The sequence below is a fragment of the Ambystoma mexicanum genome, chromosome 1p (assembly GCF_040938575.1).
Source record: "Ambystoma mexicanum isolate Mex_15411 chromosome 1p, UKY_AmexF1_1, whole genome shotgun sequence".
Taxonomy (NCBI): domain Eukaryota; kingdom Metazoa; phylum Chordata; class Amphibia; order Caudata; family Ambystomatidae; genus Ambystoma; species Ambystoma mexicanum.
The window spans coordinates 71467177-71494564 of record NC_090921.1 but is presented as its reverse complement, the minus strand read 5'-3'; the positions used below and the strand labels follow the sequence as shown (position 1 = coordinate 71494564).

General features: G+C 47.8%; 1 protein-coding gene across 1 annotated transcript in view; it reads left to right on the top strand.

Annotated features, from left to right (window-relative positions):
• The first annotated feature begins 303 nt into the window (after positions 1 to 303).
• RCAN3 (RCAN family member 3) overlaps positions 304 to 27388 on the top strand; it is a 398660-nt gene continuing 371575 nt past the window's right edge. Inside the window, exon 1 of the mRNA XM_069643243.1 lies at positions 304 to 568. The gene's annotated coding sequence lies outside the window, so the exon portion shown is untranslated. The remainder of the gene's footprint in view (positions 569 to 27388) is intronic.

Here is a 27388-nt window from a genome sequence, read left to right as displayed (position 1 = left end):
CAGGATGTAATCACAGCAAACCGCACAGGTCATGTGCACGCAGCTTACGTAAAACACAGAAGGACCACCCCCCGGAAAGAGTGCCCAATTAGAATACCTCCTTTTGTGTCCATTGCGCAGGTGTCCCACTTGACCAATCGCAGGATGCCTCACAGCCTGCTTTGAAGCGCGAGACCCTGTGAGAGCTCGTAATTGGCCAGCCTGAGATGCGCTCGCTCTCATTCTGCCCTTCAGTTCACACTGTGAGCTCGTGCCTCGTTCCCGTTCATTGGTTGACCCCGGTCACGCGGCATTGTCGGCGATCATTGGCTGCCTCCAGCGCGTGCCTTCCAGTGAGGCAGCAGAGCGCTGACAGCTTGTGTCTGGAGAGCCTTTGCAGCAGCAGCAGGAGCAGCAGCAGGGGCAGCAGGGGCAGCAAGGGCAAGGGCTGAGCACTGGCACCGGCATGGCTGACAGTGCTGGCCTCAGGCAGAACTCCCTTGGCGCCCTCCCTGACAGAGGGTGACCTTATCCAGCTGCAGGAATCGCTGGAACACCGCCCAGCCGCTTCCACCTGCGCCTCATCACTGTAAGTCAAATGCCTGCCATTCCCAGGTGTGTGATGGGGAGGAGGGAAGGATGCCTGCTCATTCCCAGGTGTGTGATGGGGAGGGGGGAAGGATGCCTGCTCATTCCCAAGTCTGTGATGGGGAGGAGGGAAGGATGCCTGCTCATTCCTAAGTCTGTGGTGGGGAGGAGGGAAGGATGCCTGCTCATTCCCAGGTGTGTGATGGGGAGGAGGGAAGCATGCCTGCTCATTCCCAGGTCTGTGATGGGGAGGAGGGAAGGATGCCTGCTCATTCCCAAGTCTGTGATGGGGAGGAGGGAAGGATGCCTGCTCATTCCCAGGTCTGTGATGGGGAGGAGGGAAGGACCTGCTCGTGTGCTGCTGCCTGCCTATCCATCACACCTGATTCCTGTAAGTCCAGTTCCTGCCATTCCCAGGTGTGTGATGGGGAGGAGGGAAGGATGCCTGCTCATTCCCAGGTGTGTAATGGGGAGGGGGGAAGCATGCCTGCTCGTGTGCTGCTGCCTGCCTATCCATCACACCTGATTCCTGTAAGTCCAGTTCCTGCCATTCCCAGGTGTGTGATGGGGAGGAGGGAAGGATGCTTGCCATTCCCAGGTGTGTGATGGGGAGGAGGGAAGGATGCCTGCTCATTCCCAGGTGTGTGATGGGGAGGAGGGAAGGATGCCTGCTCATTCCCAGGTGTGTGATGGGGAGGAGGGAAGGATGCCTGCTCATTCCCAGGTGTGTGATGGGGAGGGGGGAAGGATGCCTGCTCATTCCCAAGTCTGTGATGGGGAGGAGGGAAGGATGCCTGCTCATTCCTAAGTCTGTGGTGGGGAGGAGGGAAGGATGCCTGCTCATTCCCAGGTGTGTGATGGGGAGGAGGGAAGCATGCCTGCTCATTCCCAGGTCTGTGATGGGGAGGAGGGAAGGATGCCTGCTCATTCCCAAGTCTGTGATGGGGAGGAGGGAAGGATGCCTGCTCATTCCCAGGTCTGTGATGGGGAGGAGGGAAGGACCTGCTCGTGTGCTGCTGCCTGCCTATCCATCACACCTGATTCCTGTAAGTCCAGTTCCTGCCATTCCCAGGTGTGTGATGGGGAGGAGGGAAGGATGCCTGCTCATTCCCAGGTGTGTAATGGGGAGGGGGGAAGCATGCCTGCTCGTGTGCTGCTGCCTGCCTATCCATCACACCTGATTCCTGTAAGTCCAGTTCCTGCCATTCCCAGGTGTGTGATGGGGAGGAGGGAAGGATGCTTGCCATTCCCAGGTGTGTGATGGGGAGGAGGGAAGGATGCCTGCTCATTCCCAGGTGTGTGATGGGGAGGAGGGAAGGATGCCTGCTCATTCCCAGGTGTGTGATGGGGAGGAGGGAAGGATGCCTGCTCATTCCCAGGTGTGTGATGGGGAGGAGGTAAGCATGCCTGCTCGTGTGCTGCTGCCTGCCTATCCATCACACCTGATTCCTGTAAATCCAGTTCCTGCCATTCCCAGGTGTGTGGTGGGGAGGAGGGAAGGATGCTTGCCATTCCCAGGTGTGTGATGGGGAGGAGGGAAGGATGCCTGCTCATTCCCAGGTGTGTGATGGGGAGGAGGGAAGGATGCCTGCTCATTCCCAGGTGTGTGATGGGGAGGAGGGAAGCATGCCTGCTCGTGTGCTGCTGCCTGCCTATACATCACACCTGATTCCTGTAAGTCCAGTTCCTGCCATTCCCAGGTGTGTGATGGGGAGGAGGGAAGGATGCTTGCCATTCCCAGGTGTGTGATGGGGAGGAGGGAAGGATGCCTGCTCATTCCCAGGTGTGTGATGGGGAGGAGGGAAGGATGCCTGCTCATTCCCAGGTGTGTGATGGGGAGGAGGGAAGCATGCCTGCTCGTGTGCTGCTGCCTGCCTATCCATCACACCTGATTCCTGTAAGTCCAGTTCCTGCCATTCCCAGGTGTGTGATGGGGAGGAGGGAAGGATGCTTGCCATTCCCAGGTGTGTGATGGGGAGGAGGGAAGGATGCCTGCTCATTCCCAGGTGTGTGATGGGGAGGAGGGAAGGATGCCTGCTCATTCCCAGGTGTGTGATGGGGAGGAGGGAAGGATGCCTGCTCATTCCCAGGTGTGTGATGGGGAGGAGGTAAGCATGCCTGCTCGTGTGCTGCTGCCTGCCTATCCATCACACCTGATTCCTGTAAGTCCAGTTCCTGCCATTCCCAGGTGTGTGATGGGGAGGAGGGAAGGATGCTTGCCATTCCCAGGTGTGTGATGGGGAGGAGGGAAGGATGCCTGCTCATTCCCAGGTGTGTGATGGGGAGGAGGGAAGGATGCCTGCTCATTCCCAGGTGTGTGATGGGGAGGAGGGAAGGATGCCTGCTCATTCCCAGGTGTGTGATGGGGAGGAGGGAAGCATGCCTGCTCGTGTGCTGCTGCCTGCCTATACATCACACCTGATTCCTGTAAGTCCAGTTTCTGCCATTCCCAGGTGTGTGATGGGGAGGAGGGAAGGATGCTTGCCATTCCCAGGTGTGTGATGGGGAGGAGGGAAGGATGCCTGCTCATTCCCAGGTGTGTGATGGGGAGGAGGGAAGGATGCCTGCTCATTCCCAGGTGTGTGATGGGAGGAGGGAAGGATGCCTGCTCATTCCCAGGTGTGTGATGGGGAGGAGGGATGCATGCCTGCTCGTGTGCTGCTGCCTGCCTATCCATCACACCTGATTCCTGTAAGTCCAGTTCCTGCCATTCCCAGGTGTGTGATGGGGAGGAGGGAAGGATGCTTGCCATTCCCAGGTGTGTGATGGGGTGGAGGGAATGATGCCTGCTCGTGTGCTGCTGCCTGCCTATCCATCACACCTGATTCCTGTAAGTCCAGTGCCTGCCATTCCCAGGTATGTGATGGGGAGGAGGGAAGGATGCCTGCTCATTCCCAGGTGTGTGATGGGGAGGAGGGAAGGATGCCTGCTCATTCCCAGGTGTGTGATGGGGAGGAGGGAAGGATGCCTGCTCATTCCCAGGTGTGTGATGGGGAGGAGGGAAGCATGCCTGCTCGTGTGCTGCTGCCTGCCTATCCATCACACCTGATTCCTGTAAGTCCAGTTCCTGCCATTCCCAGGTGTGTGATGGGGAGGAGGGAAGGATGCTTGCCATTCCCAGGTGTGTGATGGGGAGGAGGGAAGGATGCCTGCTCATTCCCAGGTGTGTGATGGGGAGGAGGGAAGGATGCCTGCTCATTCCCAGGTGTGTGATGGGGAGGAGGGAAGGATGCCTGCTCATTCCCAGGTGTGTGATGGGGAGGAGGGAAGCATGCCTGCTCGTGTGCTGCTGCCTGCCTATCCATCACACCTGATTCCTGTAAGTCCAGTTCCTGCCATTCCCAGGTGTGTGATGGGAAGGAGGGAAGGATGCTTGCCATTCCCAGGTGTGTGATGGGGAGGAGGGAAGGATGCCTGCTCATTCCCAGGTGTGTGATGGGGAGGAGGGAAGGATGCCTGCTCATTCCCAGGTGTGTGATGGGGAGGAGGGAAGGATGCCTGCTCATTCCCAGGAGTGTGATGGGGAGGAGGGAAGCATGCCTGCTCGTGTGCTGCTGCCTGCCTATCCATCACACCTGATTCCTGTAAGTCCAGTTCCTGCCATTCCCAGGTGTGTGATGGGGAGGAGGGAAGGATGCTTGCCATTCCCAGGTGTGTGATGGGGTGGAGCGAATGATGCCTGCTCGTGTGCTGCTGCCTGCCTATCCATCACACCTGATTCCTGTAAGTCCAGTGCCTGCCATTCCCAGGTATGTGATGGGGAGGAGGGAAGGATGCCTGCTCATTCCCAGGTGTGTGATGGGGAGGAGGGAAGGATGCCTGCTCATTCCCAGGTGTGTGATGGGGAGGAGGGAAGGACCTGCTCATTCCCAGGTGTGTGATGGGGAGGAGGGAAGCATGCCTGCTCGTGTGCTGCTGCCTGCCTATCCATCACACCTGATTCCTGTAAGTCCAGTTCCTGCCATTCCCAGGTGTGTGATGGGGAGGAGGGAAGGATGCTTGCCATTCCCAGGTGTGTGATGGGGAGGAGGGAAGGATGCCTGCTCATTCCCAGGTGTGTGATGGGGAGGAGGGAAGGATGCCTGCTCATTCCCAGGTGTGTGATGGGGAGGAGGGAAGGATGCCTGCTCATTCCCAGGTGTGTGATGGGGAGGAGGGAAGCATGCCTGCTCGTGTGCTGCTGCCTGCCTATCAATCACACCTGATTCCTGTAAGTCCAGTTCCTGCCATTCCCAGGTGTGTGATGGGGAGGAGGGAAGGATGCTTGCCATTCCCAGGTGTGTGATGGGGTGGAGGGAATGATGCCTGCTCGTGTGCTGCTGCCTGCCTATCCATCACACCTGATTCCTGTAAGTCCAGTGCCTGCCATTCCCAGGTATGTGATGGGGAGGAGGGAAGGATGCCTGCTCATTCCCAGGTGTGTGATGGGGAGGAGGGAAGGATGCCTGCTCATTCCCAGGTGTGTGATGGGGAGGAGGGAAGCATGCCTGCTCGTGTGTTGCTGCCTGCCTATCCATCACACCTGATTCCTGTAAGTCAAGTGCCTGCCATTCCCAGGTGTGTGATGGGGAGGAGGGAAGCATGCCTGCTCGTGTGTTGCTGCCTGCCTATCCATCGCACCTGATTCCTGTAAGTCCAGTTCCTGCCATTCCCAGGTGTGTGATGGGGAGGAGGGAAGGATGCCTGCTCGTGTGTTGCTGCCTGCTATTCCCAGGTGTGTGCTGAGAGGAGGGAAGGATGCCTGCTCGTGTGTTGCTGCCTGCCTATCCATCACACCGGATTCACATCAACTGTAGCCAAATGGCCTTCACATCTCTCCCCTGCCTGTGTTTATTTCACCCCTGGCCTTGTTTACTCTGCCCCTCCACATCACCCCACAGCTACTCGCCTGCCAGCTCTGAAATGCCACACCTAACCCCGTGTATCAAAAATAGCTGTACAGACTGTGTCCTGTGTTGGAATAACAAAGCTTTCAAATATGGGAATAGAATTCTCACACTCTCCAGGGAGTACACCGGAGACCCACATTTCACCAATAAAGTAAAGGCGAAAACTGGAATCGGGGTCCCCATTATTAGTCGGGACTCGGCCTGCCAACCAGCATAGTGTAGTATGTGTCTTGCATTGAGTGCACCAATGCAGGCATTGGAATGTAGCTGAGTAGCCTGGAATCTACAGTACATCAAGGCTCCAGGAATGATAGTTCGGGACACAGGATGGGAGAAGTAACTGGAGAGGGTGTGTATACCTTAGCTCCTGCCCCCCCTTTAATAACCTGCCCTGTAACTCAATAAAGACAACTTTCCCTTTATATTTACCTGCGCCCAGCAGCATCTCTATTTAACTGTACCAGCTACCAGAACCCAAATACTACACATACTGAAGAAGGTGAACTGAGGGGCTGCTGTCGCATTTCAAGCGGTCCTTCTTTATCTTTGCGCCCATTACCCTTAGCATGTAATTTATGGTAGTTTCCCATGCCCTCTGCCAACTCGCAAACACTTTTGTTGCACGTGGGAAACAACGTATCTGTGTGGGAGAGAGAGAGAAACAAAGCATTGGTAATAACTACACTTTGGGGTTTTGTGTAGCAATGGGAAAGGCACTTGCCAGGCACTGCTGTAGTGGTATTAACTGTGCATTGATGGTAGCAGCTGCAAAATAGTGCGGCTACCTGGGTATTTTAGGGCAGTGCTTGGCAAATGCCTAATACTTGTACGCAATAATACCAGTTTGTATATAGTGCTAGCTCATCCAAGGGCCTCAAATCGCTTTAATAACAGTTGATATCATTACCCACCACGTGCTACCAGCAAGCCAAAACTGCTGGCTTAGCCAGTGCTTGTTTTGAATAGGATTTAAGTGAATGACTCACAGTGTTTATAACTCGAGTGGCTGAAGACATACCCGGTTAAGACATTATAATTACACCAGTATCTAGTTTACACGTCCAATCGGGTCATTAACTTTCAGAAGACTGCTTTGAAAAAAAACTGGCAGGCACTTCGAGTGGAAAGGGTGATGGTAAGACATCATTAAAATGAGCTCAGTTTCCAACAAGAGGAATTTTGGGCAGGAAGGGGCAGGAACTTGGTGGGAACGGCCATCTGGATTAGCATGGCCATGGGCAGTCAATGGCTGGGTGAATAGCCAAACAACACCCACAAGCTTTGTTACCCTCTTCATGTGCTATTCCTCCCTATTTGTCCTCTAATGCAATCTTTTCAGCTTCTAGGTGGCACAAGCGCCACCTAATAGCTCAAACTAAATGGAGAGCGAGACAACGTGAGCTAGTAAAATGGAGCCTTTCTGCAAGAGGCAAGTGGTAGGAGTGCACGGTCCTTCCCAGTACTTGTCTGCACTTAACTTGCACTTGTTTTTCTTCTACCCCTGTACTGCACTTTCCCCTCTCCCTTTCTCCTTTTACTTGCGCGACCTAAATGACACCTGGCCTAGTAGGATCATTGTCTGTCTTCCCTTTGTTCCCCCCTCCCTGCCTCGTCGCGCCTTGAAACCGTTGTGTATAGGCGCGTTTCAAATGCCATATCATATCATATCATAAGGGTTGTTAGGCCGACTCCGCTTCTCCTGACTAACCAACTCCCCTCTAAGATCTCCTATCTACACACACAAATCCACTCAGACAGCAGCCACAGGCCTTGGCATTAGCACATCAACACTAACCAAACCAAAGATGTATCCTCTTTTGCTCTATCATACTCTCCCAGCTGCTAAACAGACCTGATAGACTACGATACCTGATCTTCCTCATGGATAGCATACAGACTGGCACACAAGAACCGGTTACTTCCAAGCTGCTCCCATCAACACCACAGGCTCACCCATTGTCCCACTAAGGACCCCCTTTTTCTTACTGAGACAGGAACAGTGAGGCTACCAATAGTGGCAGAGGAAGGAGAATAGGGCAAGGGAGGAAACGATTGTGGGTGCCATCGGTGATGAGCAGGTGGAAATGTGAGTGAAAAAGGTTGAGAGTGACAGGTTAAGAAATAAAGCAAGGGTTTGAGAGAAATGATGAGGGGATAGAGAGTGGGGGTAGTGTGGGTGGTCAGGTGGTAGAGAAAGTTGGGTTGGTGGGGTAGTGGGAGTACAGCAGAGAGTCGGGGTAGGGTGAGTGCTTTCTAGAGTGGGTGGGTGAAGGTAGACAGAGTGGTGCTTAGGGTGGGTGTTTGGGGGTAGAAAAACAAAAAAGTATCTTCCAAAACGTTCTGCATAACTAACAGAGCAATCCAGTCAAGGAGTGGATTTCATTCACTGAAAAATCTCCATCTACAAACCAACATGAACACTAAGATCCAGCAGCAGCATTTGTCTTGAAACAAAACAATACGCAAAGCACAAATACAGGGTTACTGCATTCTCCTGCATAGCAGTGAAACTTTTGTACTCGCTCCCCAAGGAAATACGAACAACAGAAGGTCACCTAAAATTCAGGAAATTGTTAAAACCATGGGCCTCATTATGAGTATGCCGGTCTGGTAACAATGGTGCCGGTAAGCTACCGCCACGGTTGTTACCTGACCGGCACATTCCGAGTTCTGCGTGTGGGTGAGTTTCCGCCTGCCAGGTCTGACCAGGCGGGCGGAAAGGCACCCGCTCGCAGACCTTGACGGATGCACCGGCACTGTTGCACACAGTGCCATTGCATCCGTCCTCCCCATTCCCATTGAGTCCTATGGGAGAATTACTGGCACCGCCGGGGTTGTAATGCCCCTGTAATTCCCATTGCCAGGCGCCGGGAAAAAAACGACTTCAGCGGTAGCCGTGCCATTTTTACCAGCACGGCTACCGCTAGGGTCGTACTGATGCCCCATGTCTCTTTAACTCCCCAAGTTAAAGAGGGAACATTAGTGAAGGAAAACTGCCAATGCAACACAAGAAAATCTGAAACTGGACGGATAAATAAAACACTCAACCCCTAACTCCATAGAATAAGATTAACTCAGTGAATCAACCCAACGCACAGGAAAAATCTGACGACCCCTGACTAGCCCTACTAAAATTTCTCTAATACTCTGCAAGCCCGCAACCCAACACTGAAGCAACAAGACGCATATCTTTGCCACAAAAGCAAAAACTGAAAAATACTAGCACACTTCTGACTCTCCACAACACCCAAGATGCACATAAAACACCAACATAAAACACCCACCAAACACCACACCAAGTCGAGCAACTGAAAACCTTCCAAACACAATGACCGTTTTCTATGAACTGAAACAACCAACAGCACATCAAAGCTCTCTTCCCTCTCAATCCCAGTAACTAAACCATCCAACCCCCCCCTCCCCCCCCCTCTTCCTTTTCAGATCCACCTGGAGACCATGAAAATGGCAGCAGCGCGTGATATACATCACAATAACATAACAGAAGGGTCCCATACAAGACCACTTACATTACATCTCTGCCTCCACCTGTATGCGCTCTGCCTCTGTGCCCTCCCCATCTCTCCCTCTCCCTCCGCATCTCTGCCTGTGTGCCCTCGCCATCTCTCCCTCTCCTTCCGCACCTCTCCCTCTGTTTGTGTGCCCTCCCCATCTCTCCCTCTCCCTCCGCATCTCTGCCTCTGCCTGTGTGCCCTCGCCATCTCTCCCTCTCCTTCCTCACCTCTCCCTCTGTTTGTGTGCCCTGAAACTGTGGGTGACAACCTACCTATTTTTATTTGTATTAGTTCATACAATGTATGTAAACATACATACATTAAAATCACATCTCCTGTAGTACTAATAAAATTTCACCGTAAAGTGAGAGAATAAAATATTGAGTAATAAAACATAATGTACCATGTCACTTAACACTTAGATCTTAAAACTCCTTCATTGATTCATTCATCAGTAGCAGATTGACACGCCGCCATACGTTATAAAGTGCAATATGCATGGTGACCAGGTCAGTGTTAATGTAATAATCCCAGAATTCATCGCATTTAATCGAGTCATAATGGCTAACAAGCTGGCCCAGCAAACTCATGTAAACAGATCAAGTCCTACAACATTTCCTGAAAATATGTCTCGGCGTTTCCAGTAAGTCCTGTTTTTTTACACAGTTGAGGAAAAGCACTGCTGCAGGGTATTTTCAGGTAAGCCCCCGGCACCCTCCCAGAGGTAGTTGGTTAATTCTTTGTCGTAAACTCAGATTGCGGATGGCCAGGCTCAGGGACTGGAGCAGATATTTGCTTTAAGGGAGACATGTATGATTCTACCAACATTTACTTAGGTGGTCATAATTCTGTATCCAGTCCCATTGCTAGATTTTCTTTTTCCGGATGTATTTGAGCATCGGGAATCTCGTGCCCTTTGCGAGATCAGACTGCCAATGTATTAGTGCAGAGTGGGCCTCATTTATGGTAGCAAGTTACCTTTCCTTCTGCTGCAGAAAGGAGGTCTCTGAAGAGCCCTTAGTATTTTAAGCATGGAGCAGAGTGGACTAGCTCGGGATTTAATCTGCAGGCACCCTCTACGCATCAATGCCTGACTAGGGAGGGAAACGAGTCCCAACTCGAGGCGTAAAGATTCCATAGGGGTAGAAGGCAGAAGGTTCAACATCTTTCTCCAGAAATGCCCTTCAAGTATGTCAAGCCATTTCAGATCTTTCACGGCTAGGGCTGCACCATTTCAAAAGGGGGTACTCCGTTTACAAGCCACTCTTGGTCCTCTCACCAAGGGGAACAGTCCTGCTGGAGCTGCATGGGCACAAAGGCTACCATAGACATGTTTTAGCCTAGTTGGACGTGGTCTGGGAGGAGGAGCTTAATCACCTAGGCTTAACGACCGAGGGAGCCACGCCTGAGCATGCATCCATCCTAACCAGCAGTATTGCTCCGGGCGGCCTTCTATGTGATCGTACTGCTAGACCACAAGGCCAACACATGGCTGTGGTTGCTTGTAGTCTCATGCAGGTGACCTATGGCTGAGCAGTTCATAGTGGATTGCCCCTTTAGGTGGCACAAGCATGAATAAAGAATTGTGAAGGGCTAGTCCCTTTCTGTAAAGGTGCAGGCGGTATGGAACTGATGGTGTGGAAAGGCTGTCCAGAGCAATTGATAAGGGTTATGATTCATTCAAACACTTGCCACCCTTCACGTTTTGACTTGACTCTATTTTCTCTTTCGTTTATCAATTGTTATGTTTTTTCCTGTATCCTTAAGCACTTCAACACATCCAGTAGAACCATTGTATACAATTAGCACGGTGCGTATGTAGGGGCAGCCAGTGCCTTAAATGGCACTACAAAACAAGGGGGCGTGGCCTAACGGCGAGGTGGGGCGGGGGTTCGGGTCGTCTGCTGGCTCATTAGGCCACGCCCCCCTGACGAGCCCCGGCTCAATGGGCTGCTGGCACCCCTGCCAGGCAACCTTTAGTAGAGATCAGCACCCTCTCACATGCGGTGCTGATCTCTGCATTTATATTCTATAGGCTTGCCTGGCAGGGGACAGCACCTCGCCTATTCAGCCTTAATGGTGGCGCTGGCCCTCGCCAGCTGGGGAGGGCAGCATCACCATTAAGGCTGAAAGGGTGAGGCCGCTTGAAGCAGAGGCCGTTTTCATGAAGACTGAAACACCGCGAATCCACGGGAGCTTCAAGATGTAGAAAACAAGGCCTCTGATTCCAGTGGCCTCACGTTTTCTCCATAATGGTGCCCGCTGCCCACGGGCATCTCTTGATTAAAGGGATGACTCGCAGGTGCCGCGCCACCATTATGCCTGAAAGACATTTTTTTCTGAAGCCTGAAACTCTTGCACACGTGCGAGGGCTTAGGCCTTAGAAAAAAAAAAACGTTCGTGTAGTGGCCTGGGCTGCCAGGGGAGATTAGTGGGCCCCCCCTCAAACCCGGCAGGCCCCGGCCCACTTAAAGCCCTGGTGGCAGCCCATATTCGTCCAAGCTGCAGGTTGCATGTTTTTATTATGTATGAGCCAGCAATGCATGTTAGCCTTTTGAGGCTGATGGACTCAGTAACCTTGAGTTGGTCGGGGGCGCTGGAGAATAGCATGCAAAGTTGAGCTGCTAGTAATCTTACGCCTTCATAGCCTCCCCCCCCCCATCCCTCCCCACAGGCACAAGTGGGCCCCAGCGAGCGCAGTCACCCACACGCCCTGGGCGTTGGGAGAGAAGAAGTGGTCTGTGACCGGTGGCGTGCACCAGGTCTAGGCATGCATAAGGCCGTTGCACCAGGCAATCGCCTTAGCCGCAAAAGTGGTGCAAGGAACAGGCTAAGGTGGGATTCACAGCCCATGCTGTGCCCTATATTAATAGTCAGTATTATTACATAAGGAGCATTTATCTTTTTGTTCAATATGACGTAAGCGTAACCTTGTCTCTTCGCCCATGTATGAGTGAGGCTCTTTATGCTTTGCACACTTAGCTGCGCCGCTTCTAGGATTTCCACCTTTTGGCAGTCACAGAACATGCGACCCATGTGGGTTGAGTGATTTGCCCAGGAACACATGGTTTTGTTAAGCGAAGAAGCCTGGGGATGAGCTCGGGTTTCTTTTTTGTCTTGTTATACAGTTTGCAATGTTGTAGGTTTGCATCTTTAGGTATGCACTGCCATACAATGTTTTTTTCTGCATAGTAGCCTGGCAAGGGTTTACACTGTACATGTGTGTCCACTTATTCATTTTCTGTGTTGTGACCTTTCTGCAAACTTTGAGCCAGTAGTGGCACCAACGGACGGGGTTCTCTGCCTCCGAAGGTCGGGGCTAGATTGGGGTTGAGGGGTTTGGGAGGTCGGCTGTCTCACAAGCAGACGGGTCGCAAGTTTAGTGCTTTCCACTCTCATGGGGTCTTCACATTTGAACCCCACAGCAGGGCCAGCGTAGCCCTTTAGCCTTTGAGGTCGATAAACTGGCTACCATTAATTGTGGTGAATACAATAACTGTTATTACAGTGCTGAGAAGCTGCACGAATCGTCCTTATGAGGAGACACGTTGCTTGCCACTATAAACGCATACCTAAAAGTAACGAAATGCACTGTCCCGGGAGGATAGCTTAGCGGCAACGTGCGCGCCTTGGAAGCAAGACGACACGAAGCAACACAGGTTCGATCCCCGGGTCTGTGCTTAGAAACCTCTGGGTGTTTAAGCGCGTAATAGTTAAGCAAAAGAAGACAAAAAAAAAATATTACACGACTAAAAAAAAGAACAATTCCTGAAACAGCGCCTCAATGCCCACGGGCTGTGTGAGCGCTTTAAAAATGCAAATAAATCAATACTGTGATGGTAGAGTAAAGGCCAGGACTGGTTGAGCATTTCACACTGCATATGGCCTAACTCGTGGTGCATATAATCTCTCTGGAGTTTTACACCTGCTCTAAGGCATGGTTTCATACAGACGTCATGTGACTGTTCATAATACATGATGTGACTACAGGTTGCAGCCCAGGAGAGAACAGTTCAGTGGCACATCCACAGAGCTTGGAGATGCCTATTTTTGTAGTAAATACTACTTCAAGTGTACTTCTATTCAAAGTTCAAATGTTATCATGCTTCCCATGCAGTCAATCATTAATAGATCAACGAGAAATCTATAGTGCGCTCAGAAGGGGACGATTTCTCAATAAGGTGTAAATGGTCTCCCATCCCACTTCTGACTGGGCATTCACTGCTCTGAATGCCAAGGCATCGCTGAGAACAATCGATGCCCGAGAGAACCCCCTGCTGCCCATTCCTGCCTTTTTATTAATGCCAACAGAGGACCAGCCCTTTCTGGAAATTTTGGGGGGGGGGGGGGGGGAAGAGGTGGGCTGAAAACGTTTAGCCCACGCAGGGTTCGAAATTAAGATTCGATGAGCAGAAAACCAGCTCCTGGGTGTTGGGCATGGCCCAGTAGGCAAAAGCTACTGCTGGGTGACCAGGAGCAAGTTCGCAGTATACTCAAATTCTATGTTCCAGATGCACACTTTTTGCCCATAGTGTATGAGCCATTATATTTAAATGTGTCCTAATTTTTCTTTATTTACACGCTGAAACACTCAAAAGTTCACATCACACATGCATGTTTGAAAGGCACCAGTTGGCCTGGGGAGTGAAAAGTAGCTACTGGTAACTGTAGGTTTTAAGTTAGCCAGGCTCTCCTAGGGTAGGCACAGTAGTTGAATAGCTCGTAGCAATTTCAAAAACCAGCATGTAGTTAGCCCCACTAACTCTCCATCCCTCCTCCACCCGTATCTGCTGGCCATCCCTCCTCTACCCGTATCTGCCGTCACATCCCTCCTCTACTTGTATCCGTGCCACATACCTCCTCTACCCATTTCCGCTCCACATCTGGACAAACCTCTGTATCAGTGATTATTAACCAGTCTGTGCCATGTGAGGTGTGATTACTTTATTGTTCATGTTATGAACAATAACATAGTAAAAATAAGATTCATTTAGTATTTATTCATAATTTATACAGCACCTTACACCTAGGCCAATTTACAGTACAAAGATACTAATACAATAGACAGCAATTAAAAACCACAGTGAGACTTAAAATACAATTTAAGGTTGAAGTAAGAATATTTTCAGGTCAGCACAGAAAGTAGGAATGTGGGAGAGCATTCCAAAAGAGAAGAACCAGCAAAGAGGACGTGCGGAACCGTGAGGATGCACATGGGGGACGGGGTACGGTTAGAAGAAAGTGAGACTGGGAGCAAAGAGCACAAGAGGCAACATGGAAAGAACCAAGAGATGTGAGATCAATAGGAGCAAGGCCATAGAGGGACTGAAATACACTGCAGAGGAAATTGAATTTCAGTTGAGAATGAAAGGATAGCCATTGAAAAGAGGCCAGAGAGTTAGAAATAGTCATGAATACAAGAGACGAATGGAGGAATTAAAAACAGACTTTAGAGGAGCTATGTGAGAAACGGGAAGACCAAACAAATACAGAACAGTAGAATAATCGTGAAAAAATTACAATACTGCACTAAGGCACACTTTTAAAATATTTCTACTTTAGTACATATACAACTCACAGTTGGATAACCTACTATGTATGGGTTGCACACTACTTTGGAATCACAAGCAGTTTTTTAAACAATAAATGCATCCACGAAAGTAGGGAGAAGATATTAAGCACATTTCAAGACCTAGGCCTTATAATTATAATGCACCCATCACCAAATACAACAACTTTGGACGTCCAGCCGTAGCCTTTACAAGCCTCTAGTGGTTTTTTAAGTGTGCCAAAAGATTCCCGAGATGAGTAGCCCAGGAACGCCCACTCAGCTAGTGCAATATAAAAATACTGAAGTTAGTAATTGCAGCGCCATGCACTATGCAAAGTAGGGACTTCTTAAGCTCAGTTTCAGTGAAAGGAGTAGCAACTACCACCCCTAGGCTTCTGGAGGGTGACCACGGCCAGCCTCAAATAGCGCTAAGGTAAACAGGACTTTGCCTCCAATGCAAACCCAATAGAGAGGGTGGTGGTTCAAGAGATATGTGAATTCAGGCACCCAAGCACCTAGAAAGGTAATCAATCCCCAGGCAACAGTAAATCGCAGGGAAGACAAGTCTCACCATTGTGGTTGCATACAGGGCCGTTGGGTCGCAGGTTCTAGGGCGATCGCTGCCATTGTTCTTTCGGTTCCTATGGAGACGAGACTCCACATTTGGTTCCAGGATGGAGAGACCCTCATAGAGATCTTCACATATGCACATCTTGCATTGACCCCGGGTGGAGTCAGGAGGCACTCTGCTACTTGACAGTAGAACTTTGATCTTCCTGCAGGTTCGTCTCGTGGTAGAGGGCAGCGCAATGGATTTCTAGAGACCCAGCAGAGGCTCGAGGATGCCCAGGTAGAGCTCCAGCCGGAAGCCCTTGCCCAGCTGAATCCGGGCTTTGCAGAGGAAATGCGAAGAGACCTGCTCCGATGTCTGAAAATAGGTGATGTACCTCAAGCAGGACAGTGGATTGGTTGGTCCCACCAGTCTTGGGGAGGAAAGCACCTCACAGAGGTCTTCCCTGTGGATTAGAAGGTAGAGGTGCGTGATACAGTGGCATTGAGTGAGCCAATGCTGGTTTCTGCAGCAGTCCTACAGTGTCCCTCGGGTGTGTACTTCTTCAGATTTCTTCTGCTCCATTGTTCGAGTTGGTTCCTCGGTGCAGCCCGTCTCCTTGTATCCAGAAAATGGGCTGGGCGCAACACCAGCACTCCAATAAGAACACTTTGGAATTTTGAAACTTGGCGGTGGTTGCCCAATAGTGGACAGCCAGCCCCCCAGCAACATGGAAGTCGCTGGAGCAATGTGGATTGTGGGCTGACTGTTCTTGGGCTCCTTGTTGGAACTACTCTGCATCTCATAGGACCTTTAAAAGGTTTAATGATATTTCTCTGATATTCTCATGCATTTGAATGAATTAATAATCTGGGGACTTGGAGCCAGAGATTCCATATGATATAGATTAAAGAGGGTTGATCTCGCAAAATAACACTCCCTTGCAAGCTAGCAATCGATCGTTCCCATGAAATACTGCCTGCCCCAGCCCTCCTTTAGCAATCACGGAGCCCCTGCGCTGCTTACGAGAGGACGACCGGTCTAGAAATGCAGAGGTGGACAGGACAGCTAAGCAGCTGGGGAAGGATTGGTCGCTCTCTAGATACATGGCTCCTTTCACTCAACATGCGCGTGAAGTGTTTAGACTCGTGGCACCTTCAGGGACGTACAAATTGTATGATTGTTCATATTTGATGACATCACAGATGTTAAATCAATAAAGGAGCAAATAGCTAATGAAGTGTAATTGCCCTCATACATTTGCCGGTATCCTGGTGGTAAAACCACCAGGATACCGGCAAACAGTAATAACATTACCGGCATTTGTGATGTTGGAATGTCCACCGTATTCCAAGTGCCGGTAACTGTGGAAACGCTCCATTCTATGGAGTCCCATAGGACCCCATGGGTGAATTGCCAGTATTAGCGGCACCAGTCATACCGAAGCCGGTAATACTAGTGATTTTTGCCAGTAGGATGCCAGATTGTCCTCCAGGTTTTAGCTGGAGGTAATTCCCGGTACCCCACTGGCAAACTTGTAGTTTACCGGTCCAGAAAAGTGTCAGTATATGGTAATACGGCACGTTAATTCCACATTGGCAAAGTTATTATGAGGGCCAATGTCTTTGCTGGGTACAATATGTAACAGCATGTCACAAAAGAGAGCCCGCATTTAAGCAGGGCAGTCGACTGCATTTACCAGAAAGGGCAGACTTGCAACACAAACACATTGTTTTAGTTCTGAAAGGCATTGTCCCCTTTCAGGCAGCACAGCCCACCCCGCCTCCTAGTGTATTCTACACTGTCCGGTGCACACTTTGGTGGTTTAGCAATGGCAGGCAAAACTCAAACGAAAACTTGGTTTTACATAGTTCAGCTGCCACTACCCAACTCAATGACACATTATCAACATGCATAGCTTCAAACCCATGGCCTGCAGATCTCAAACAACATGGCCCTAGATGCATGAACCCGGAGAGCTACCACAGCAGGTCTGCTCTGTGCACAGCGCTCATTTAATAAACTGTTAAAAAAGCTACTAAAACCTGCCTGGATGGCACTGACTTGTGTAATTCTTGTCATTTGACTTTTTTTTAAATTGTTTTTTTGAAAGGTCTTTGAATCAGTTCTGTGCATGACTAGCCCCTTGTACAGGTGCGCTACAGCAGATATCGGCACAGATGCCCAAATAAAGGGTGAAGAGGCCTTTCTAGGAACGATTTACCCTGGGAAATGAATCTGGGTTTTCTGACTCGGGTGACCTCTAGGATTACTTTTGTAAGTCACCTGTTTTCTTACATATTTTTTTTTTCTGTTGATATTGGTTTGTCCCTAGTATATGTCCCACTGTTTTACGCCCTCATTACGCCCTCATTAACTGGCTTGCGACATGTTCTCCTTTTTGTGCTATTGTACAGACACCCTCCTCCATAGGAATGCCTCCACCATCTGTAAATGTGTTATTGTAAGTTCTGCTTGAAATTGACATCCCTGTTCTTCAAATAAATACAAATGGGCATTCCCTTGGGTCCCACTACTTCTCTGGCAGTCCGCCCTGATGGGATTCCTTTATCCTATCGTTCACATGTAAAGTCCTACCTCAATTAAGTATGCCCCTGTAAAGGACCTGCAATGCCGGCGTTCCTGAAATTACTGCAACAGAAGTGGCTATGATTGTAACCTCTCAGCAACATACCATAAAAGTGAAAGTTTCCTGGAGCTTGTGGTATATTTCAACGTATAATGTTAAGTGGTAAATAATGTACTCGCTGAACTCATGCAGCTCTAGTTCTGGTCTGGTGGAATTGTAGGCAGGATACCACAAGTCCCCTCTTACAGGTGGCCAAAAACATTGTTACGGGCCATCATCTGCAAGGAACGTATTAAACTTTTTTTTTTTTTGAGAATATATAGCTTATTTAGGAATCACCGTAATGCTGTACACGTAATTTGGCCTTAACCGAGGTGGGTGGAAGGGGAGGTTACAGTAGCTTGGAAATCCCAGCTATCCCTCGGAGTAACCGGTTGTCATTTATCCCAGTATTCCCTTAAGAGCAGGGGTGTGAGTTCCTCCCTGAATTGCAGGAATGATGTCGTAGTCCTGATTGTAACTATGATGGTGTTTCAGTAGGCTATGGCATAGCAATTGAAGGCCTATACACTGGTTTTGTCTTTTCATGCTAGTTGGTTCGCACGCGGCGCAGTAGTCTGGCTCCTCGCGTAACTTATCCCACCTGAGAGCCTACTTTTTGTGGCCGGGTAAGCTGGTATTTTGGCAGTGTTTGCAAGCATTAATCAACAGTATGATTGCTGGGTATGGGTAGTGTGAGGAATTAAGGGAATTCGTCCCATCTACCCAGGGTAGAGCCCCCCACCCCTGTGACGCCAGGGAGGTGAGCCTGCTGTGCAACACCGTCCCTAGGGCTCGATACACTGGGACCTCACTGGGAGAGGCCCCCCCTTAGGGGATTAGGACTTGCATTCCTCTGAGGATCTCCCTATACCAATTCACTATCTTTACATATGAAATGCTTCCAAGTACAGAGACTTGACTGAAGTGAAAGTTAAACTGTGCTATCATCGGAAAGAAAAAAGTTTTCTCTTTAATCCACTTAGAGAGAGGGAGAACACCTGCAGGAAGTAGTTCTACAGTGGAAGGCGGAGCCGGCGAAATCCAGAGTTGCTCTGGACCAGAATTCAAATGCTGGAAGCCCGGCATGCGGAACAGATCAGAAGCAGAGGCCCATGGAACAACACCTTCTCGGGGAAGCTAGAGCAAACGACACGTCTCACCGTCTAGATACAGAGAAGCTGGGAGAAAGAGCGAGTGTCATGTGACAAGGGTGCTGGTGAGACAGAGAAGATCCTGGCATGTGAGAATCCCACAGACGTTCCAAACAATACGGAAGGTAACGGGGAACACGGGGAGAATGGGAGGCCAAAAGGGATTCATTATATGCTTCAAGAAACTCGTCTCAATGGAAGTGAGAAAAGCTTGGAATCCAATTTGAGAAACTTGATCTGCCTTAATGTAAGAAGGAGAATAATAGACATCGCTGAGTGGGAGAACTATAAGACTGGGATACCACTACCCTGGGAACGTTAGATCAAGAATCAAAGAATGGAATATAATGAACTGAACGCCATAGAAGCCTCTTTGATAAATAAAGTACATGACAGACCAGGCCAGGAAAGGCTGCACTTTAAGTCTCCAGGAAATAGGAATCCTCCATATACTCCGCCAGCTTATGCAAAACCCTTTAAGATTGATCGAAGGATTCAACCAGGAAATCCATTTCTAGAGAGTAAAGTAAAATCCACAATCTCATGAGGGAGCTACACAACCTTCTAAGCAAAGTCACAAAAGACTATGTAAACATTGCATAATCTCAAGAAGCCTAAAGACAAAGGGCCTGATTCATGGAATCATTTTATAATGGTGCAGTCCCATTGGAAAACACCCTGTGAATCAGGCCCTAAGAAGAGAAGGGTGTGAAGCATACTTAAGGAGAAGGGCGTCATTCTCTTGACATTAATTTAAGTCAGTGATAGGGTCAGTTAGCATTAGCTTTTGAACAGCAGACCTATTCCTTTTGGACGTTCAGATCACTGATGAGCACCTTAGTTATTCATATCTGTAGGGAACACTCCATGTTATATTGATGGTTAGGCTTTCATACTATTATTTAATCACCACACACCGTGGGTAATAATAAGCAGCGCTCAGATACCTGAGGGTTCTTAGCGCTATATAAATGCTGAATTATTATTAATAAATACAGCCTGTAAATGTCCTTGGAGTTGATGTCGTTCTTCTGATCTGCCACATTTGGTGTTAAGAGTGGGATGTATATCTACTTGATTCAAGTTGGGGACCTGCACTGTTCTCTAAACTGAGTCCCAAGTCCCTATGATTGCCATAGCAGAGTCCATAGGGTTTAACCTACAAAGCACTGAATACATCGTAATATTCTTTGGAGAGAGATGCATGATCCATAGCTGATAGATTAGCTTGTAAATATGGGTTGACTTGCAGATATGTGTTGGATGATATGGCAGGAATTATCGATCCTGCCTTCCGAGGTGATATTAAGTTTCTCCTACACAATCACGGATATAATCCCTATACCATTAAGGAATGTGGCCAAAGGGATACTGGAAAAATTACAGATGCCCCAAGAGGTAGTGGCAGGGGATCAAAAGGGTTTGGAGAAGCAGATCTTCACCGGAGCGAGAAAGCCCCGAAGAATCCAAAGAGGTTGCCCACCCCCTTATCTAATCTAGAATTCTCCCAGAGGAACAACCCCGTTCTCATTGAGCTCGTTTTATTTGTGAGAGTGACCACAGAAGAAGCAGGACACAGGTAGACTAGTCTCTTCTTAAAAAAGAGAAAAATAAAAGGGCTACTGTATCAGGCGATGTAAATCTAGAGGCAGTATATCAAACACAACTATTGATCCCACAGAGTCACAGGCACATTTTATTAGACATAGCCCATTTCCATTTAACAGCAGCACATGAAGAAGTAGGAAACCCCAAACTCCTAGATTCTATTGGCCGGGAATATTTGCTGATATTAAAAATGTCCTACTGATATGTGAGCTAAGTAAGAAATTGGCAACCACTCGATTCCCAATCACCCCTGTGTAACATTTACCCATCCGTGATGTCCCCTTTTCAAGGATTGCAATGGCTGTAGGGGGCCCTTTAGAAGAGACAGCTAGAATAGGAAATGGTTCTATCCTGGTAATCGTGCACTATGTCACTCGTTATCCCGGAGCCTTTCCCATGCCTAACAATACGACGCAACAAATATTCTCACATCTACCACCTTTTCATTCAGGAGTAGGATTTCCAACGGAAACGGATGACAACAAAGTTAAATGTGCCTTCTGTAAAATGATACATTTCACCACAAATCTACTTTATTTGGCACTCTGCTGCCACACAGAGGCCAGTAATGTGTAGTGAAACTTATTTGACATTTACTGCAAAGTACATGATAAATAAGTTTCAAACATCCTCTGCAAATGGTACGTGCCCTTCATTAAATCTACTCTACTATTCGAGTGGGAGAAGAAACGTTGCTAGCCCTGGAAGAGTGCCTATAAAATGTAAAAGGTTAGCTGCATGAAAGGATACAGGTATGATAGAAAGGCTCTGAAAGCAGGTGGTAATAAATATTCAATCCTAATACTAGAGCAAAGCAAGCGCTGGAAGCTAACTACAGTGTATGCTAGTGCAGTCGATATTCATTGTGTAAGAGGAAAGAAAGTAAGAGACTAAGCAGATTGGATGGCATAGCAGGCAGAAAACTAGGTGAATATTGTAGTTTGCGGCCATCTCCCTTTCAGGGTAGCTGGCATAAAGCAGCAGGTTGATGAGCTAGAATGTCAAGGAGTATGTGATCAATCCATGGGCACCAGTTGCACAATGTGTGTAACGAGCAGGTCAGAGAACTTGCTTTGACATCAAACACATTTGGTTGTGTGATCATGTACATTTTCAAAAGTGTTCAATTGTCAATATGATGCATCTTCACCAGCAAAATGAAATCTAGTTGACAATGTAAGATTTAGATACACAACTTAAACTTTCCTGTAAAGCATTGAGACAATCCCGTGTTTTACAGTAGCAATACTGTAATTGTGCATTATATAACAACTCGCATTCCTAGGAAAGGAATTGCAGGACTGTCTTTAAAAATAAATAAAAAAAAAAACTAAATGAATACATACCTGTCTTTGCAATGCAGGATATAGTTGGCTTAGTAAAAGTATCATCCTGATTACTTCTAGTATGCAATTATTTTAAAAATAAAATAAAACATTCTTGCCTAGCACTCCCACGCAGACCTAGCGCTCCCACACAGGCCCGCAGCACTTTGAAAGTACAGAATAGAGAGCAGGGGGATCTCTGAAGGCAAGAGCGGAATGCAGAGCCAGCTCCTCTTTCATTGAACAGGGCAACTTAAATAGCTAACTTTGCTACACAAGAGCCAATTTAATTAGCAAACGTACAAAAGTGCGTAGCAAATTGATATGCGACACTGCTTATTTTATGCCTTGGACTGCCAGGAAGTTGTGACTAATTACAGGCCACTCTCCCTTGACTTGGATGAGCTTACGAATGGACACCCAATGCCAGAGTAATTAGATCATTTTTGGACTTACAACTTTTTTTGTTTTGGTGTTGAAAGGGGCAAGAACAAGGGAATGTCGATTTCATAAGCTGCTTTCCTATGCATCAAGAAGGGGAAACTCGCAAACATACGGGGAAGGGTATGTGATGAATTGAGGGAATCCGTCCCTTCTCCCCAAGGGGGAGACCCTCCGGTGAGGCTAGGGAGGTGAGCCTGCTATGCAGCACCCTCCCTAGGGCTCAAGGCAACCTCACTGGAAGAGACTCCCCTTTTGGGAACAAAGACTCCCATTGCTGTGAGGAACTCCCCAAACCAATACACTTGATGGCATACATGGTACTATCTAGAATTTCATATACTTCAAGTACAGAGACTTGACTGAAGAGAAAGTTAAAATGTACTATCCTCAGGAAGAAAGAAGTTGTCGATTTAATAGAAATCGCCAATCCACAGATGAGTAGGTTAAAGAATTAATACTTATCAAACGAGAGAGATAGCAGCGCAGACTGAAGCAGGGAGGTCCCCAGGTAGCGTAACATCAGCAAAAGGCAGAGGCGCAGAACACGGAGCCCTGGAGATACAGAGTTGCTCTGGACCAGGAAAGCAAACACTGGAAATCCGGCGTGTGCGAGTGACGGGCAGCAAGGCCAATGGAGTCCGAGATTCGTTGGTGTGACCACGAGATAGTTGCAGTGGGCAGGCTGCCCTTGCATCCATGCCGACACCACCCCAGATAAGCCATAGCAAACGGCACGACATCTCATTGAGATACAGAGAAGTTGTACGATAAGGAAGACAGAGAATGTGCCTAACGTGAGGTGGAGAACAGGAGAAGATTCCCAGCCCGGAAGTATCCCGCAGACGTTCCCAAACAATAGGGGACGTAACTGGAAACCCAGGATGAACGGGAGGCCAAAGGGGATTCATTGTATGCTCCAAGAAACTCATCTCAGTAGAAGTGAGAAAAGCTTGGAACCAAAGTTAAGACAATTGAAGCACCTTAATGTAAGCGAGAGAATAATAGACATCCCTGAGAGGGAGGTCACTAAGACTGGGATACGACTACCCTGGAAAGAGGGGAAAGCGCATGGATCAAGAGTTAAAGAATGGAATATTAGACAGAAAGTATATGATGCTCTGAATTCCGGAGAAGCCTCTATGATAAATAAACCACAAAAACAATGGGCCAGGAAAAGCTGAACAATTGAGTCTCCTGGAAACGAGAATCATCCAGGCAGCTAAACTTTGCCAACCCATTAAGATTTATCTAAGGATTCGACCAGAGCCAAGGAAAGCCATTTCTTAAGAGGAAAGTAAAGTCCACAATCTCGTGAGTGAGCTACACAACCTTATAAGAAAAGAGTCATGAGAGACTATTTAAAAATTGCATATTAACAAGGAGCATAAATACTAAGAAGAGAAGTGGGTGATGCATACATCAGCAGAAGGGAGTCCTTCTCCTGACTGTAGTTTAAGTAGGTGGCAAGGTCAGTAAGCATTAGCATTTGGACAGTGGCTGTATTCCTTTTGCACATTCACAGACGACTGACAAGCACATTAGTTATTCATATAGGTAGGGAACACGCCATAGCGATAGGGATGGTTGGGCAAGGCAAAGATTGGTCTTGCAAAATTGATAGTCAAAAATGCAAATCAAAATATTTTTATTAGCAACTGTGATGAATTGGAGCTGATTCCCCCAGAAAACCTGGCCTGGGACCCTTCTGTTATGCTCACATGGGTGTATCATAAAAGAAGTGAAAATCTCTTGGGCGCGTGGAGCAAATGCGCTCCAAACCAAAGTGTAAAATCCCTACCGACAGAACGATACGATACAGTGTGCCTCCTTTCCTCTGGTGGAAGTGCTACTAGACACACCTCCTAACATTGACTTCAATAGGGAATACAGGAGCTGTAAAAGTGGAACAACATGGATGCCATGAATGCAAGATATAGTCTGTAAACCTACACAACAAGTTTGGGTAGAGCTTACCTGTTGTTACTGTATCTCAGCATGGTGCCAAGTGGAGGGGTTGATGAGAATCCTTTTGGCAGCGTGCCATAGTATGAAATCCAGACGTCAACATATCCCAGGGAAATGAGGGAAGTGAACGTTAAAGAGAAACCCCCTGGTTGCTAGGCTGAGCGGGATAGCATGAAAAGGGAATTATTTGTTTAGCTTAATACTGAAGTCTTAATACCTAAATAAATACCTGGTTAGGCTGCTCGGAAACGGGTTCATCTGGTTCAACGAGTAGTGCACCGTTGTGTGAACGATGAGGCTTAATTTCCCACTGTTTTTACTTCCTCGTAAATGTCATGCTTGACTAATGCTGTGTGATAACATGATCCGTTCTTGTGACTGAATGTAACGCATCTAGATGTGTCACTGGTTGCTGTTAGCACCGCCACATGCTGTGCGTGCCATGGTTGCTGTTCAGTTACTGCACATCTCTGCTGCAAGTATAGGTGTCCTTTGGGCAATAACTGATGCGTGTTAGTATAGTAACGCGGAAACCCCATACAAGGGATCCTAGCACCATCTCATGTGGCCAGGGAATGGAAGACGCTTCCTGATCATGACCCTGGGGTATTGTTCTGCAGGAGGATCACATGGCTTCAGGGCGTTACATCTACATAGAGGACTTATAAAAAAGGACAAAAACATAAACACCTAGGCAGCGAAAACAGTCAGTTAATGATCAAGAGATAATCAGTCAAATGTGTCTTTTAGATGTTTCCGATCCACTAGATGCAATTACAAGCATAGTGTCGAAGGTAGTGTATTCCAAGCTTGAGCAGTAAGGACAGGAAAAGATCTTCCAAGACCTCTGGTTTTATTGGTCCTGGGAATGATCAGCAGTCTACTCGAACTGGAACGAAGTTGTCTAGAGGGAAGACTTAAATTATTCCTTTAGGTAAGCAGGAGCATTGCAGTGACAGACCACCAATGAAGTTGGTATATGAGACGTTCTCTCTCTTGGGGATGTACTAGATGATGCGCACATCTTCATTATGAAGAACTTGCAGTCTCCTTAAACAGCTGCTACTTGCATCAACTAAGAGAGCATTACAATAGTATAGACGAGGCATAATGATTGACCTAACCAAAGGTAGCCGGTTGGTAAGAGACAGAAGGGGTTTAGCATGTCTTGGTACTTTCAGCTGGTATTGAAAGCTACCTACCAACTACCCTATCAACATGGATATCAGAGCTAAGGAAGGCTTTCATGTGCACGCCCAGGGTTTTTACTTTAGCCATGATTTTGATATGTTCGATGCTCATACATTAGTATTCAGAGCTTACCTTAGCTCTTGCTTGTGTCGAGCCAAAAATCATTAGTTCAGTCTTAGCTGGGTTCAGGGACACCAATTATGGGACATCCAACCTTTCACAAGGCCGTAGATGTTATTAAGCCAGGCTAAGTCAGACTTGTAGTCTCCACTCAACTCTTAAGGAGTTTAGTGTCATTTGCGTAATTAGTGAAGTGGTTGTCTAAGGTGATAAGGTTACAGAGAAGGCTTGATGTACAAATTGAGCAATGTTGGTGACAAATACGCCCCCTGTGGAACGCCACAGCGTATTTGCTCAATATTTGAAGAGGCTTTGCCTCAACACACTTGTGATTATTCTATTGCTCAGAAAGGAGCAGATCCAATGTGTCGCTTCTCTGGAGCATTCACTTAAAGGGGATAAAGTGTCCAGCAAGCGCTTATGATTAAGTAAATCAAACGCAGCTGACCAATCTGAAAGTATTCGCGCCCTGACCTACTATCATCCATGATGTTATGCATGTGTGTCTGGAGGTCCGGCAGGGCGCTTATGATTAAGTAAATCAAACGCAGCTGACACATCTAAAAGTATTCGTGCCCTGACCTACTATCATCCATGATGTTATGCATGTGTGTCTGGAGGGCCGGCAGGGCGCTTTCTGTGCCATGATGAGCACGGAAGGCAGATTGCTTTAAATGGAAAATATTTGACTTTTCCCGGTGCTGTTAAAGCTGCAATGGGATGTAGGAAGTCTTTTGGGCTGGGGCAGGTTTCTTCGGTAATGGAGTTACCACTACGTGTTTGATAATGTCTGGGACATTACTATAACTAAAGGAGGAGTTAACAAATCGTACCAGAAAGGGAATGAAGATATTCGAATTTTGTAGGATGAATTTGGAGGTGGAGTCTCACCTAAACAAGAGGAAGGGCAAATAGATTTAAGAATCATGTGCAACTCTTCTTCTGATACATGTGTAAATGAAAAGGCAGCATTCTGGGCAATTTCGCTTTGAGAAATCAAAGTCGAGTAATTGGTGTTGTCATTCAGGGAGACTGGGAACTCGGTGCAGACACAATTTTTATTTGTGATGGCCTGCTGTACCATGTTACAGTCCTTGTCAGTTGGCACAAACTACTCAGACTGTAGTTTTGGTTTCTCAAGATGTCAGTAAATTTCAAATCATTTTTTTGAGTTGTTTCCTGTATACTAGATTTTGTTATTTTAAATAATCTGACAAAAGTATTTTTGTTGACACTGATGAACTGTGGAAGTTTACTTATTTTTTTTTTTATAGTTGTGACACACGTGGAGAGACAAGACTTGTTGAATATTTTGAACTGTTGGTCAAGTCCAAATGAGGGACTTATTGGAGCAAGAAGAACTTTATTAGAACTTTGTTACAAGACATAACTTTTCTGTTTTGAATTGCTGAATGTAAATCCTGTTTGAATCTGGGAAAGGGGAACTCACCCAGGTCACAAGGAGAAACGATTATCAGGTTTCGAACATAACTATCATTTCTGTAGTCTTTCAATGGCCATATATTACCTTGTATGTTGTATGTACAAGTGTGAGGGACGGATTCCTTTTGTTAGTGTTTCCTTTAGTTTATTTTGACAGGGGAATCCTCATCAAGGTAAGTATAGTGAGGTGTTGTCATTTTATGAAAAACCTTTACAAAGTTGTCCCCCTCACATTTCAGAGCCGTCACACAATTCAACATATATGATTAGCAAATGTGTATATCCTTACTTTCAATCGGGCCACTACAAGACATGTGCCCCCTGTATGGCAGCAGAGGGCCTGGGAACCTCACAGGTTTATTTTGCCACTGGTGCTATGAGGAGGCCTTTTGTTGGACATGTGACTGGATACTGCTGCCCTTGCAAATTGAACTGGGCTT